The sequence below is a fragment of the Lichenostomus cassidix genome, chromosome 14 (assembly GCF_008360975.1).
Source record: "Lichenostomus cassidix isolate B80296 chromosome 14, HeHo_3.0, whole genome shotgun sequence".
Lineage (NCBI taxonomy): Eukaryota > Metazoa > Chordata > Aves > Passeriformes > Meliphagidae > Lichenostomus > Lichenostomus cassidix.
In genome coordinates this window covers 10823987-10839315 of record NC_139495.1, presented here as the reverse complement: position 1 = coordinate 10839315, position 15329 = coordinate 10823987, and the positions used below count along the sequence as shown (strand labels likewise).

At 42.5% G+C, this 15329-nt stretch overlaps 1 long non-coding RNA gene across 3 annotated transcripts; it reads left to right on the top strand.

The window, feature by feature from the left end:
* Positions 1 to 244: 244 nt before the first annotated feature.
* On the top strand, positions 245 to 14841 carry LOC146430855 (uncharacterized). 3 transcript variants are annotated; one of them, XR_014855159.1, is made up of 3 exons: positions 245 to 1303; positions 7377 to 7618; positions 10570 to 14841. It is a non-coding gene; the product is annotated as an uncharacterized LOC146430855 (long non-coding RNA). The 3 variants fall into 3 exon arrangements; XR_014855160.1 differs by having other exon boundaries at positions 7377 to 10685; positions 11280 to 14841; XR_014855158.1 differs by having other exon boundaries at positions 7377 to 14841.
* Positions 14842 to 15329: the final 488 nt, after the last annotated feature.

The window sequence follows — 15329 nt, the reverse complement described above, 5'->3', positions numbered from 1 at the left end:
AATATGCTGTGATGTGACAGACTGCTAGAATCAACAGCTGAATTTTTAAATAATACAGAATGATGAAGAGCCTCAATGTTTGACTCTTAAGGAGCTGTTGGTGGCAGTAGTGGCTGTTGGGAGGAGGTTTTGGGTTCATCTCAGCTGAGCTTTGACATTTATTCCATGGGATGGGACAGCATTCCCAGTGGGCTCACTCTGCAGGAAGCAGCAGCCAAGGTGCACATCTGGAGTGTTATTGAGCTCACCTCAGCCTTTTCTCCCTCTGCAGTTTGAAGGGTGCTGTTTGGGGCCTGTGGGCATTTAACACTTTAAATTCATGTTGGATATTTAGGTGGGATGCAAATGTGCTTAGATACACAATCAGTTCTTCAGTGCCCTGCCGTGATCTGCTGATGTGAAAGGTTTGGTTATAAACTGTGCTTATTGGGGCTACAAAGAGTGCTTTGGAGCTTCCCAAAATTCTACTGCTTTAATACAGCAGTTGGCAATGGCTGAGACTCCTCTACCTGCTTTTTCCCAAGACAGTGTGGGGAAGGAGAAAAGCAGAGAAGGAAACAGAATAAAATGTCCCTGTGGTATTTTTTCTATTACATACCTGCCAAAAGTTGTAGTGGTGTGTTAAGACAAAGGGCTGAGCCCTCGGTGTTGTCCAAGGGAAAAAGCACAGAAAACTCTATTAAACCCTCTGTATTGCATTGACCTTTGGTTTGCTCCCATTTTTCCCTTGTTTCTGTGGTGTGACACACATCAGCTGTGAGGAAGGGTGGGCAGTGCAGGTCCTGTTCTTGATTTCAGCTCAAAGCTTTGAGGCACAGAGGTAACACATGGAGCGAAACCATCAGGGCAAATGGTAATCTTGTCTCTGCTGGGATTCTCCACAACACCCAAGTGTTGGCTTTGTCCTGCTCTTGGATTGCTCCTTTGAGAAGTACACCCTTAACCTCTGTCTTCTGGCTCCTCAGGCCTCCATTGAAAGGTGCTGTGTGCTCATGCTGCACATCAGGGAGCCTGGAGCTGCTCACAGCTGATGGAAGAGGAAGAAAAATGGCTCTTTGACCTGGTTTTTCTTCCCCCCTTTGTAATGGGGAAGAACAAAGGAGAAGAAACTTCTGTGAATTCTGTCCCAGTATAAGGAAAAAGCTCAGAAGGAGTTAAGAAAGTATGTAAATCCTCCTCACTGGCTGGCTGATGCACTGAATTGCTGCTGAGACTCAGGTATGGTGCTCTGTGCTGACAGGAACTGTGCTCCAGCTCCTGGGAAACTCTATCAAACACCCTCAGAGTAAAGCAGAAAAGAGAGGTAAGCTAGAAAACGTACATTTATTTGCTTAGCAGGAGTTTTTGCTAGGGCTGTGGTCCTAGTTCACCTCATTTCCCTGCAGAAAGGAACCTGACCAACTGGAGCCACTTGTGCAGAAAAGCATCTCTTCCCATTTCTACCCAGTAACTCTCACAACTAAAGAAGGCCTGGCTTTGAAAAGCTTAAAATGTGGAGAGCACCAAAGATCAATTCAAATAATGAATATAATGTCATCTAGTGAGAAATTACAGAGACTAGAACTGGACTCTCTTCTGAGCTGCATAGCAAAGGGCAACTGGCTGTGAGCTGTTTGCAACAAGTGAAATTGTGGTTAGATAGGAAAATTGTTCTCACTATAGAGTGGTCAGATATTGCCATGGGGACCCAGAGAGGCAGAGCAACCCTGTCCTTGGAGGCACTCAGAGCTTAACTGGGCACAGCCCTGAGCATCCTGACCTGATGCTGAGGCTGGCCTCAGTGTGAGCAGAGGCTGGAGTGGGGATTCCTGCCAGCCTCGACCATTCACTGCTTCTGGAATTTACAACTGGGGGCAAATTCCTTGTTATTGTTAAGCTATCATTTTGTAGATCTGTTTTTATAATGGAAATATGCTGCTTCATGAACAGTGGTGTCTCTGAGCATTCATTATTCAGAAAAAGTTTGTCTTCCAATTACACAAGATCATAAGAAGAAAAGTGACTGGTTTGTCAGAACTGCAGAGCTAAAATAAGCTGCAGCAAGCACATTTCCTTGGCAAGGAGCTGGTATCTCTAATTAGAAAAGCTCTGGAGAGTTAATCTACTTGGGTATGAGACCTATTGCTTCCTCCTGCAGCCTCTGATGGCTGCAGCTGAGCAGCTCTGAAAAAGGCCTGGAAGCTGGGCTGAAGATAATTAATATATCTTACTTGGGAACTCCTATATATATGTGTGTATATATATATATATATATATGAATTTCCCAAACATGAGGTTTGGTGTGCTTCTGTCAGATGGCTGAACTACAGCAGGGCTGAGAATTGACTGGGAACTGAAGATGTAAATTCTTTTAGTAAAAAAAAAAAAAAGAGCTGAAAATCCTAATCTCTGGCAAGCAGCTGCTGCAGAGAGACGAGTAAGTTACTGTACCATCTAGCTGTGTGAGAGCAGTGTCCTCAGCAGGCAGGAAGAATAGTGGTTGCTTGGCAGTGCCCAAGACTGGACTGGTTTTTTGTTTGGGGAGGTGATGCCTCAGCCTCACAGGCTGGAAGGGGAGGGGAAGAGGTTGTGATAATGAGGTAAAACAAGCCTTTCCTGGGCCAATAAGCTCAGCCACACTGCCAAAGAGATAACCTTGATATTTCAGTGACTATCAAAGCTGTCTTCTGCTCTCATGCTAATGCTCTCCAGAGCAGGGGGAGCAACTAATCAGCATTGTAGCAATCAGTCAGGTTTCCCTTGGCACATGATGAGTTTAATTAGTTTGCAGTTCACTCCATGTTCTTGGTAGCTGTAGTGATGTTTATTCTGGGAAGCTTCTGTGACTGAGATGGTACAAGGGTTTTAATTTCAGACAAGAACTCACCAAGTTGGGTGTTTGGCCTGGGCTCCAAATTTCCAAAGTTTTTGAGAAGTCTCTCAGGCTTCAGGCAGCTGAGGGTTCACTCTGCAATAGGTGCTCTCCTGCCCAGCTGCACCTGGACAGAGCCAAAGTTAATTTAATTAATTTTAATAATTGCCATTACACATATCTTTTCTACAATAGCAGATTTTCATGTCTGAATTGCTCCAAATTTGCACCTTACCATCTCAGGCTCTGCAAATAACATAAAAAGTGATGCTGTAGGAATTTTGTTTGTACTGTCAATCTCCTTTGCAAGCACAATACCTTTGAAAGCCGCAAGAAATATTTTTATTATTGGTGGCAAACTCCCTGGGAATGTGCGATTGATTATTCAAGCCTCATGGTGCTGCTGCAGAGATTTGTGTGGCTGTGACTGACTTTGATTCCCTGATAGCCTGTCTCATGCTCCTGTCCCCTAATGGAGCTGATAGCATTAAGTCATGCAGTTAATCAAGTGAAAGAAATTGTTTCTCCTTATTCAAAGACCTGACGACTTTATCCAGCAGGGAGGGTCTGTAACAGGATGAGACAAGGAGAAGTGGATGAGATAAGAAACATCCACAGGATTCAATGTGCAGTAGAAGAGGAGAGCCTTTAAGGGCTTCAAATTTGGAATGTAAAAACATTCTGAGTGATCTATGGAAAGCCAACTCTCTGGCTGGCACTTTATTATTGCATTTTTCTGTATTAAGGAGTCAAAGATCAAGAATAAATTCAGCGCAGGTAACGATACACAGAATTGTTAATTGAGGTGCTGCTCAGGCATGTGAGGACAGTGTGGGGCATGGCAGCTCCTTGGAGGAGGCAGCTGGCAGAGATGGGTGTACAGTCCCAAATTATCTATGGGTGATGGGCTTTCTGCATAGTATTTCCATCACTGATAATGAGGAATTAAAACATAATTCACTAATGCATGAAAAGAAAGGTCTTCACAGGGCTGGGTTCTCCCAGGCAATGATTATCCTGATGAAATTAACTTTAATACAGGAGGCTCAGGAGGAAGCATAATTCTCCCTCCTTTTCATGCTATCCATTATAACAATAATCTGTGCAAAACCAATTTGACTATTAGATCATTCCTACTAAAAGAACTCCAAACCATTTACAAGTGTCCTTGCAGGCTTTGCTGCAAGTAGATGCTGAAGCACTTCCAGTGCTGTTGGGTTTCATTTGTCCCCTCCCTGTTCCCTTCCCACTTTGCCACGTGGAGGTGTCTGTGGCACATGGAATTCCTGCATTTCTGGGGAATGGGAGCAGCCAGAAGGAGGCACTCAGCCTCTGAGGGGGCAGTGGCAGTGTGGTCCTGAAAAAGTCTGCTGCTTTTGTTCTCAGAGTTACAGGCAAATAAGAAAGGTAAGGAGCAAGGTATTTTCACTAGCTTATGGGGTTCTCTGGAGCAGTGAATCCCCTAGGGATGAAGAGAAACAGAAACAATGCTCCTTCTGTGCATGCTGCACCATGGAAGGGATAAACATGTACAAGTGTTTTCCATGCCCAGGTTCATCTTTTGCTTTAGACTTCAGTGAGCAATACTATTAGTAGTAAAAGTTAATGAAATATTAGTGGCAAAAGTTAAGATTTTGTGGAATAAGGGGTTGCAGGCTAAACATGGACTAAAATACTGATAAATTAGAGTTTTAAGGGAAATCACAAAGCATTTTTTTCTGGCAAATGCTTATGCATCTTCCTGTCCATTTAGACAAGATCCTACTTACAATCAGCTAGTAAAGGCATTGTACATCAGTCTAGAGTAACCAGCACAGCAACTGTAAAAAAGACAGAATTTTAGAGTTTATCTACTTACTTTTAAAAGATTATATAATTCCCTTGTGCCAAGGAAAGAAAAGCTTTTGCTTTTTGAAAAACATATATCCTGTTGGACTAAGAGTGCAGAAAATGCTTGTTTGCTGGTGAGTCACTGGTGAAATGATTAGATTTGAATATCTGGAGCCTTGAACTGCGAGTTGTGGATTCAGGTGCCAAAGAGGAGAACCAAAAGCCATGAACACTTGCAGCAGGCCAGTGCCACACTGATGAGCTTCTGGTACCCATATTTGTCACCTATGTGCACATCTCTGATAACAAAGCTGCTAAAGCTCTATGGGAAATCCCTAAACCTGAGGTAAGGAGGACATCTCAGTCACATCCCTATCTTAGTTGTGGCTAGGGTGGCTTAGAACATCTCAGCAGGTTGCTGTTTAGTTGTTAAATGCTCCTTAAGGAAACAAGAGATGAGTCTGAATTTGTCACAGTGTGTGACACTGACAGAGCTAGAGCTGCTCAGTGCTGTGGTATCATGCAGGATGTTATGCCAGCATCCTGGAATTTATTGCCCACATTTTGTTACGTGTTTGAAGGCAACTGAAGGTGAGCTGGCACCTCATGAAACATCATGTTGGCCAGGTAATTCCCTTAACAGAGGCCAGGTAATTCCCTTAACAGATATTTAAGGTGTTGTGGGATTGATCACACTGGGTCTGGGCTCAGCACCACACTCTGAGCTCACAGTGTCCAGTGCAGTCAGCAAGAGTTCAGCTATCTGCACCCTAATGTGTCATATGCTCCTCAAATGACCACCAGGGCCTCACCTCCAGTGCTTACCAACCTGCATTTCACTCTCTGCTGCACTTGGCTTCTCACTGATTCCTTTTGTTTTGCTCAAGATAAGCCCACACTACAGAGAATTGATTTGGAGCTCCGAAAAGTCAAGTGTTACTTGCATCCATTGATGTTTCAGGTTCATGTCTCCTGTCTGCTGTAATTGCTACAGAAAGCAGGATGTGATAATGGTCAGTGTCAGAATTAATGAAGAAAAAAAAAGCAAACACAAAAGGTCACTGCATCATGCAGCAGGCTTTGAGTAGAAATATAACAGGTCCTTCCTTATGAAGATTTTTTTTCTGTGAGTTTGTAAATACTGATTTTCTTCTTTCTTGCAATTTCTCACTCCATGTCCACAGTGGCTTTCCATTCCCTGGTGGTGAGCCAAGGCAGAGGAAATCCAGCCAGCCCCTGACCCCAGCACAGTCCCTGCCCAGATCATTCCTCCCAGGCAGGCTGGGAAACACCTTCATCCTGGGACTGTTACAGTTTTCCTGGTGTTTGGGGTCTTTTATCCCCTTTCACTGCTAGTTCTGTTCAGCTGCTGAATGGGAAGAGTCAAGCCAATGTGCTGTTGGTTTTTTTTGGCTGCTCTGTTGCTCCTGCCTGCTCCTCATTTGTTTCTTTGGAGTGTATAGAGCACTCAAGTGGGTGCTGCCTTTGCCCTAAATGCAGGGGTTTGAGATGTTCTGTGGGTTCTGCTCATTCCTTCCTGCTGGAATTGATACATTCAGAAAGTAGTCATCATCAGTGCCCAGGAAAAACATATCTATTTCTAAAAATAGAAGTGTGACACCTCATGACTTGTTAATTGGGTCTTGGTCAGAGAATATTGCATTGACTTCCAATGTGCTGCATGTTATTTTTAAGTCATGATCTATTTTTGGCCTTAGAAGGGTTTTGTAAACAGAAGGAGATATTGCATCACATCCATTCAGTAAATATTTTAGTAATAACATGAAATATGTTGTAAGCAACTGGTTAGGAATTTCCTTCATAGAACACAACCTGCTCATCATCTTGCTAGGGGTTATCCCCCCAGTTTGTGGGAATATTGGGATAGTTTCAGGAAATTTTCTAACTTTTTTTTTTTTGCATTTAGGTAATGGAATATTTCTAGTATTAAAAGAATCTGATCTTTGAAGATAAATGAATGTAGTCTGATAATAATCTACCCTATAAAAAAATCACAAATAGATTTGTTTGAGTCCTCCCTGGCCAGAGACTGGTCACAGAACAGGTCTGACAATAACATGTCTGAGACTACTATGTTGTGATTAATTCATGTTGAACTTGGCCAGCAGGATCCAAACTTATCAGAGTGGACAAACAGGCAGGCAGCCCAAGCACAGTGACTTCACAGTCTTGGGAAATGAGCTAAAAATAATAGTGTATTTATTTCTGGAAGAATGAAATTGGGTTTGATCTCTTGAGCTAATAAGGGCAATGAAAATGAGATTATGCTGTCTGATTTATTATTTCTGGTGGCTATTAATTATGGGTTTTTCTTTTGAGTAATTAAAAAAGAATTTTTCCTGCTTCAAGTGAGTGCACTAGGTCTCATTAATCTGAAGTTTTAAAAATATATTCTTAACCTGGAGAGCTTAATGAAATGTTAGTTTCCTTATAACCGTTCATTTGCAATGTAAGACCATGAAGTTACTTTTTTAAAAGCTTCTGTGAATCTTTCCATGTTTCTGTGAGAGTGTAAGTCCTTTTTCAGCTTTGGCTGTTTATTGGCATCTTGGTTCTTCCTTTTTCCCTTTCTATCCTGGACAGATCTGGAGCTCCTCTACAGAATCACTCATGGCTAAATTTAAGCACACAGATATAAAATAAATACTGGATAATTTTTTTTTTTCACCCACAGACTCCAGCTTCCCTGAGAGAGACCTTACAACAGAGCCATGGGTTGTTGCAGCAATTTGAGGTGGTAGCCCAGCTTCTTGTTCCCAGGGCATTTGTGGAGGCAGCTCTGCCATGGAAGAGCCAGGGAGCTGCTGTGGGTTACTGCTGACACAAGTGTGCTCCGACAGCAGCAGCATGATGGCCTTTAAAAATAGGACCTCTTGCCATGCTGTATTCTTGTCAGCATGTCACAAATGTCATAAGGTCGGGTTTGTTTTCCCTCCCATTTTTCTCTTCTGGTTATTGGCTTCATCAAAGGAATGGATTGATTTGTTGGTGTTGTGTTTCATCCTTGCAGTGGCAGGGCAAGAAGGGCTGAACCTGCTGTGGCTGCTCAGGCCAGCAGAGCTGCAGTGCATGTTGCCAGCACAGGGCTATGGCTAGGCTGAGCTCTGCAGAGCACTGCCAACTTCCTAGAGCTCCTGTGAGGAGGCATTTGACCTTTCCAAGGATAGAAACATCAGCTGCCTGCAGCGCTGCATGAGTGGAGGCAGCACTTCCCACCCTGCCCTCCCCAGAGCATCAACCAACTCAGGCTGAGGTCCCTGCAGCCCATCTGCCCTCAGGAGTCCTGTCTGTGAGTGCCAGCACAGCCACAGAGGGAAGTGTTGTATTCAACAGCTCCTAAAGATGGTTGTGAGAAAAAACAAAGCCAAACAAATCTTCTCCCCATGAACCTCAGCCACGCTGTGAGGTGATGTGAGCACAAAGTAGGGAGAAAGAGAAGAGCAGTGTTTGGTTGAACCTGTTGGGTGAATGATTCAAGCACTCCTGCCAGCTTGCTCAGCTGGCCCTAAACCTGATCCCTGGATCTGCAGGGTGAGAGGGCTCTGCTGCCTTTGGGATTGCTGCAGTGACACCAAGCCAGCCCCACCAGCGCTGGCAAAAGCCAAGGCTGTGTTTGGCATCAGGAGTGATCCTTTGTGCCTAAGTAGCTCCTCCAGGGACAAGCTATGCCCTCAGCTGGCTCCATCCCTTGGCTGGCTGCATCCCCTCGTGTCCATTCAGCAGGAACAGTGGGCAGGATGGGTTCTGGGGACACTGGGGACACCACCTTCCTCATGCAGGTCACTGGGGCAGGTGGGATCATCCCTGTCCTCTCTCCACATCAAAGTTTATTCAGCTGCAAAACTGGCACGGTAGGAAGCTTAATCCCTATGCTAATCTGCTATCCAAGTCAAAGGTGGGCTCTTTATTGCTTGTAGTAAATAACAAACATGTTCCCAAGGCTCTGTAATTAACCTTTTTTGTGAAGGGGAAATCAATTTCCATAGTCTCCTTGCAGAACTTCTGCGTAGTGTTTGAATCCTGTCTTGACAGAGCTAACATTTCTCATCCTTCAGGAAATCCTGTGGAGAATCTTTAGGGCTGGCAGCAGGAGTGTCCAGCTCAGAGCAAGCTCCTGCAGGTACCATTTCCATGGCAATTCACCTTTGAAATTAAGACCAAACTCCTCAAAACAGGAACAATCCCCTGCTGTAGAAAAAGGAAGGACAGTTTAGGAATATTCTCTTTTGCTTCAGGAAAACCAAAAAAAGGCAGTTTCCAGGAGAGGATGAGAAATCTGAATCCTGAATTCAATAGCTGATAGGGAAATCTGTTTTAGAGCAATCAAACCCACTCAGAGCCATCCCATGCCTCTAATTACTAACGCCAGGATGGGGTCAATATTAATCTGCACTGTTGGAGTATGTGATAGAGAATCCAGGAAATGAAGAAATGGCAGGAATTTGACCTCCCAGCAGAAAGTTTTGGAGAAAAACACATTCTCAACTATATTTATATTTCCAGAGAAATAAACATTCTCCAAAGGTAATCTAAAAAGCAGGTCCATAGCAGAAAAGATCAAATGAGTAATTATTTGCTCTACATGCTGTCGGGCAACCAAGATTTATTGCTTTTCCTGGGGAAAATGGAAAAATCAATGTAAAAGAAGGAACAGGATAAGTTCTAAACAGAAGAAACGAAGGTTTTTTCATATGCCCATAATTTATCATCATTTTTCACTGAGGGTTTGCAGGGCTGGCCATTCTGTCAGCATCAGAGGAGCTGAGGAGTGCAGGTGAGCAGGAGGGGACTGACTGCTGATCTGCTCTTCAGGGCTGCTGGGGAGGTGTTTGTACACTGGTCTTGGTGGGGGATGAAATAAGTGTAAACCTGACCTTATGCTATATTGAAACTCTTTGAAAGTTCAGGGTTTGGAAAAGTCCCACTTTGTTTAAAATTAAAGGAAATTTGATTATGTTTCAGTAATATTTTTTCTGAGTTGCTGCTATGATTTTTCTTCAGAATTGAAATATGGAAAATGTCAAGTATGATAAAAGAACCCTTAATGCTGATAAAACTTCTGCTTGGAAAGAAACTTTTACTTTAAAACTTTTGACCTGTTCTAGGTGAGATACTGGAATTATAGGACTGACATAAAAAATTCAAAATTTAGAAATAAAAGCTCTTTTCTGGGTTTAAACCTGCTTATAGCTCTGATATGGGGTATTTTCAAGGTCATCTTTGCAGTCACAGCTGACAGAATACTTTTCCCAGTGCTGAGACATGGAAGCAATAAGTGATACAGTCCTGGGAGCTGTGGCAGTGTAGTTTTATTTCTATTTACGAATTAGTTGGAATTGTTCTTGGCACTTGTTTGGATTAGCTTAAGAATAATCAATATTGTCCAAATGACTTCTTAATAATAACAACCCACAGTCACTGTCAGATCTAAATCCCAATATTACACTGCAAAGTAGCTGGAGAATTTGCTATTGCTTTAAATAAAAATCACATTTTCCCAAACCTAGCTGTAATCAGTGAGGATTGTTGATTTTCAAGACTTTTCAAACTGAGCCAATCAAACATGCTGTATGTTACCACATCTACACTTCGAGTAGCAAAAAGCATTGCCATCTCTCAAACAGAATTATTGCTTTTTAAAATACAGTGAAAGGAGAATGTACCCCTGCAAATTTAGCATTTTGAAAAGAATGGTTTCTTGAATAAGAATATTGTAAATCAAATCGGAGAGAAAAGTGCTGCTAGGAGGAGGATGTTGCATAAAGTGTCTGAGATAAAGGTTTTACTGTTTTTCGTGTTCTCATAAAATTTTACTGAAATGGAAGATTTTCTCTTTAAATGTTCATTGTTATGCACATGCTTTGCAGAGATAATAGCTACCTTTGCCTAATCCCCACGAGCTGATTTGAATACAGAATTGGGATCGTTCTCCAATTTCTTTGAACCTGGGGGAAGAATATCAGTGTTTATTCCAAAAGAGTTGGTGAGTTTTAAGTTCCCCCAGACATCAGAGAGATTTTAGTCTATGACTGAAATCAATTACAATATTTATCTTTTCGCTTTAAGTTTTAAATATCCTCCAGTATCAGGACCCAGAACATGATTTGCTTTTCAAACCAGTTTGGATTTTCAATCTCAATTAAAAATTTCTTCTGAAATGCAAGAATTTTTCTTTTCTTCAGCACAATTTGTAAATGTATGTAGCATGTGTGAGCACCTTTTGTAGCGAATGGGAGTTCTGTGAAAGTTTCTTTTTTTAAGGCTGATTCTTACAGTGACACATTCTGTGCTGGAGATCTTGCTCTGCTGGGTTCAGGGAGTTTGCAGCCCAACAATGAGTGCTGTAAGGATGCACCCCGAGGGTTCTTTGTCACACTAGAGGTGACAGGGGTCCAGTCCTCATGTTGAACAAGTATTTTGATGATCTAAAATGGAGTCACAACAAGATCCAGTTATTCAGCAAAACTGGGCATGCTACAAATTGTTCTGCTGTTGTCCTGCTGCTCTGTGTGAAGCTCATATTCCCAGCCTTTCCCTGTGAGTAATTGTAAGCTTTTCTTTAATTCTTCTTAACTAGAACTTATCTTTAAAGCAATACAGTCACTTCAGACCTCTACAGAGCCATCCTTGAACCTGAGGAGTACCTGCAGTGAATGGTTGATGCAGAGCCCTGTCTTGACACTGTGAGTCAAAGAGATGAAGCCATTGTAAGGCAGAACGTTGAATTTTTCCTGTGAGTCACTGAAGGCAATACAAACATCAGTCTCTAGCCTACAGATGTGTCATTCACTTTACAGAAGGCAGCAGCTCTCTTCAGGTTGATGAGGAGACTGATGTAAACAAAACAAGCTCCTGAGGAGGCTTTTCCAGGATTATGTAAAGGCTTGGGCTGGACATGGATTTGCCAAAAAGAAGGTCTGCACCTGGGGGGCTCTGGGTGCTGCTGCCTGTGCTGCTGCTTTGCTTGGCAGCTCAGACCCCTGCTCAGAAAAATAAATGTTTAATGAAATTGTCAAATCAAGGAACAATTGATGTCTGTATTTAGATTTATGGATATGTTTAAAAGACATTTCTTTTAATGTGACTGAAATATGTGCTGAATTTTAAATGCACTTTTAAGTGCTTTCTGAAAGAATGCAACCTTGCTGTTTTAAAGCTTTTGTGGGAGCTCAAGGCCACCTTATTACAGTGCTGCAGGAACACTCACATTTGTGCTTGGAATTACATTCTTCATCTTCTGGCATTGTTGCATGATCTTCAGCTGAAAATTGTGTTCATGGATCATGGGATGAGCTCTTAGTTTTAATCTTGATGAAATCTTACTGATTACACAATAACTGGTAATTTATTAATTAAAAATAGATGGTGGGCTCCCTCATATTTTGATTAGCCTAATAGCTGTCATGGTAAGAACTGAATTAAATCAGAGATATCATAACAACTTTTAATATGATGATCTAGAGGGGTACTGAGTGTATCCCTTGAAGTGCTTTTATTTGTGAGACAGCTAATTTGCATGAGTAACCAGTTGGCAGCTGAAAAAAAAACCACCATGGAAAACATTCTGCTGTGGAAATTATCTTAAATCTTCTAGTCATGCATGAGAAGCTCCATCAGTTGTCTTTTGGCTTTAACTAGATATGTTTTCAGTGAGAGAAGATGTGAAGGACAGGGGGCTCTGACCTCCTATAAACCTGTGAAGGAAGTGACAGACAGTAAGATATAAACCCAAGGACTACAGCCAAGATACAGTTTGATTACAGATGCACTGAGTGATTTGGAAAGATAAACTTTGCATGACCCTGGGAAGAGCAATGCTGCTGAATGCTCAGGATTTCAAGTGAAGCCACTGAAGCATTCAGTACCTCAAGGAAAAAGTTGTCTCTTTAGGGCTAAAATGGAAATTTGTATCCTGTTTGAAGTCTGGGCATGCAGGTGAATGGTCTGTGCCTCCCTTCTGGAGGCAGCTGGGTGTATGACTGAGTGCTCTGTGACTGAGGTATTATTGCTGCCTATGGCAGTGGGAGGGGAATTGGGTTTGGGAATAGTTAAAAATCAGTTTCCTCTGCTGGAACAGCTTGCTGGGGCTGTGCCTGGGGTCAGGTGAGTGTTTGGGCAGCTGCCAGCTCTGCTGTTTGTGTCTCAGGGAGGAGCAGCTCAAGAAAGCTGTAATGAACAATGGGAAGACTTTCCCCCTCTGCATCTCCTTGTCTCCATCCCATTCCCCACCCACCTTCTTTGGAGAAATGTGAATGCACGATTTGGGAATGCTGCAAGTAAAGAACCATCTTTTATCATTGTTATACCTTAAAAAGGAGAAAAGAGTGAGGAAGCAAGTTACAGATATTCATTGCTCTCATATTTGGAATTCTTGTGTATTTCTCTGGAATAAGTGATGATATTTATTGCTTTGCCTTTATAGAACTCTGGGTATTTTGTATCACCCCAGCACAGCTTATCTCTATGGCTCTCAACAGTGTAAAATCCATTAATGATGTTACTGTTTATTATATTAAAAGCAGCTTTATAAGAAGAGACATCAAGTCAATTTTGGTGCAGCATTTCTCTTTGTAACTGAGCCTTTGTTCTCAACCTCAAAGTGCACCAATATAATTTTATTCAACCTTTCAAGTGTCTGAAATTCAACTGGAATTTTGAGAATCTCAAGCAGAATGTTTTTTTCTAAGATCTAGACTGTAGCAAAACCGTTTTTTCCCAAGCATATAGGTACTAAGGCTTCATCTATCCAAAAGTGTTGTTAATGACTGAACTAAACAATCCTATATATTGTATTCAGCTCTGGAACCTAAGGCAAATGTCTTTTACCCACTCTGGGAAGACACTCCATGCTTTGTTTTTCCCCCAAAGAGGTCACATACTGTCACTCCATCATATCCTTGCTATGAAACCAAGCTGTGCCTCAGTCCTTTTTCACAGAGAACCCTCACCTTGATTGCTCTATGTTAATTGAACAATTTAGGACTTTGCTTCTTTTAATAGTTGAGACTGATGATATTGATCTCTTCTATGCAGTAAAGCAGAAACAGAGTTTCCAGTCTCTCTGGCCTCTGGGCAATTTTCTGTGCAGAATATCCCTGTGTGGAAAGGCTGCTGAAGGCTGTTCCCTGGAATAGAACCACTTCACCCTCAGCTCCTCCAGCTCTCATTTCATGCAGGTGTAATTGCATTGGTACTGAGGTAATGGTGTCTGATTTGTTCCAAGGTGCTGGGAAAATCCAGCCTTTCAGTCTGAAATGAGACAAAGGGAAGATTTCTTGCTGGATACCTTTGGCTGCCATCAGCAGGACATAAAACTTGGCTGTACTACTGCTTTTGATGCTGGATGGGAGAAGATGTGCTCCAAGGGGATTTGGGAGGAGACTGGGGATCTGAAAGTGGGAGGTGAAGTTTCTACAATCACTTGTGCACAGTTTTGTCTCCTAACAAGGGCTGGACAGTTTTCCTCCTTGCTGAACTGATGGATCAGTGTGTGCTGTGGGCATGGCTGAGACTGGCTCAGGTAGATGGGCCCCAGCCAGGTGAGGTATCCTGGTGGGCTGAGACAGAGCTCTGCTGGACTCCTTAGTCATTTTAACACATCCAGGAAAAGCAGGGGTGAGGAGAAGGAGCTGCACTGCTGTGATGTTGGGTCATACTGGAGGGAGCTGCTGGAGGGTGGGTGCACTGTGACCACAGCAGTGAGTGCCTCAGAGCCCTGCTGGGGGCTCTCCTTGCTGTCCCAGCTTCACCTGACTCCAGCTCCCATGAGCTTTGGATGTGTCAGCTGAGTTGCTCCTAATTCTTTCCTAATCTCCTTCAGGCAGTTCAAAAAGATTTCCCGTGTGGCCGTGGTAAATGCCGAGCTGTAGGCAACAATGGTTTATAATCCTTTCGAGAACATTGGCACTGGGCTTTAAAGTATCTGTAGGTTGTGTCAAGAGTATTTTTTTGGAATCAGAGACAACCCCCATGCAGTGCTTAAGCAGATTACACACACCGTGCAGCAATGTTGCTGTTGCAGCTTTTCTGTTTTTAGTGGAGAAGGTCCCTGAGGATGTAAGCATGGGTTTTCCTCATTTACCAGCTGCAGCAGAGAACATGAAATGGTTATTCCTTTGCTTGTGTATGATCAAAGAGTCTTTTGCAGAGCTGTGATTCCAGATCATGAATTCAGGGTTTCATCAAAGCTGCTGCTCTACTGGCCCACATACAGGTAATTGCTTAATGTACTGCTTGTGTTCCACACACTTCGGAGATAATGCAATAATGAAAACAACCAAAGCACACAAACAAAAATGGCTATTGCTCTCTCCTTGTTGAAGGATAGTACAGGTTTTAGGGATATATGTGGATATCCCTAAGGGACCAGCTCAGTGAGATAACACCACCTCTTTCTGCAGGTGAGCTCTACAGTTTATGTGTGTATTTATGGTTAATGCTGATGTTTTTTTCAGTACCATTAATGCTGATAATTTCAGTTTTGTGTAAATGCTCCTTAGAAATAGATAAAGGCTCTTATAGGCTACATCTAGGAAAAAGATCTAATTTTTATGCTAAAATTCTAAAGGTCATTGTGATCATCATAGAAAGAAAGAGGAAGAAAGAGCAATCACCTTCAAAGTCACTG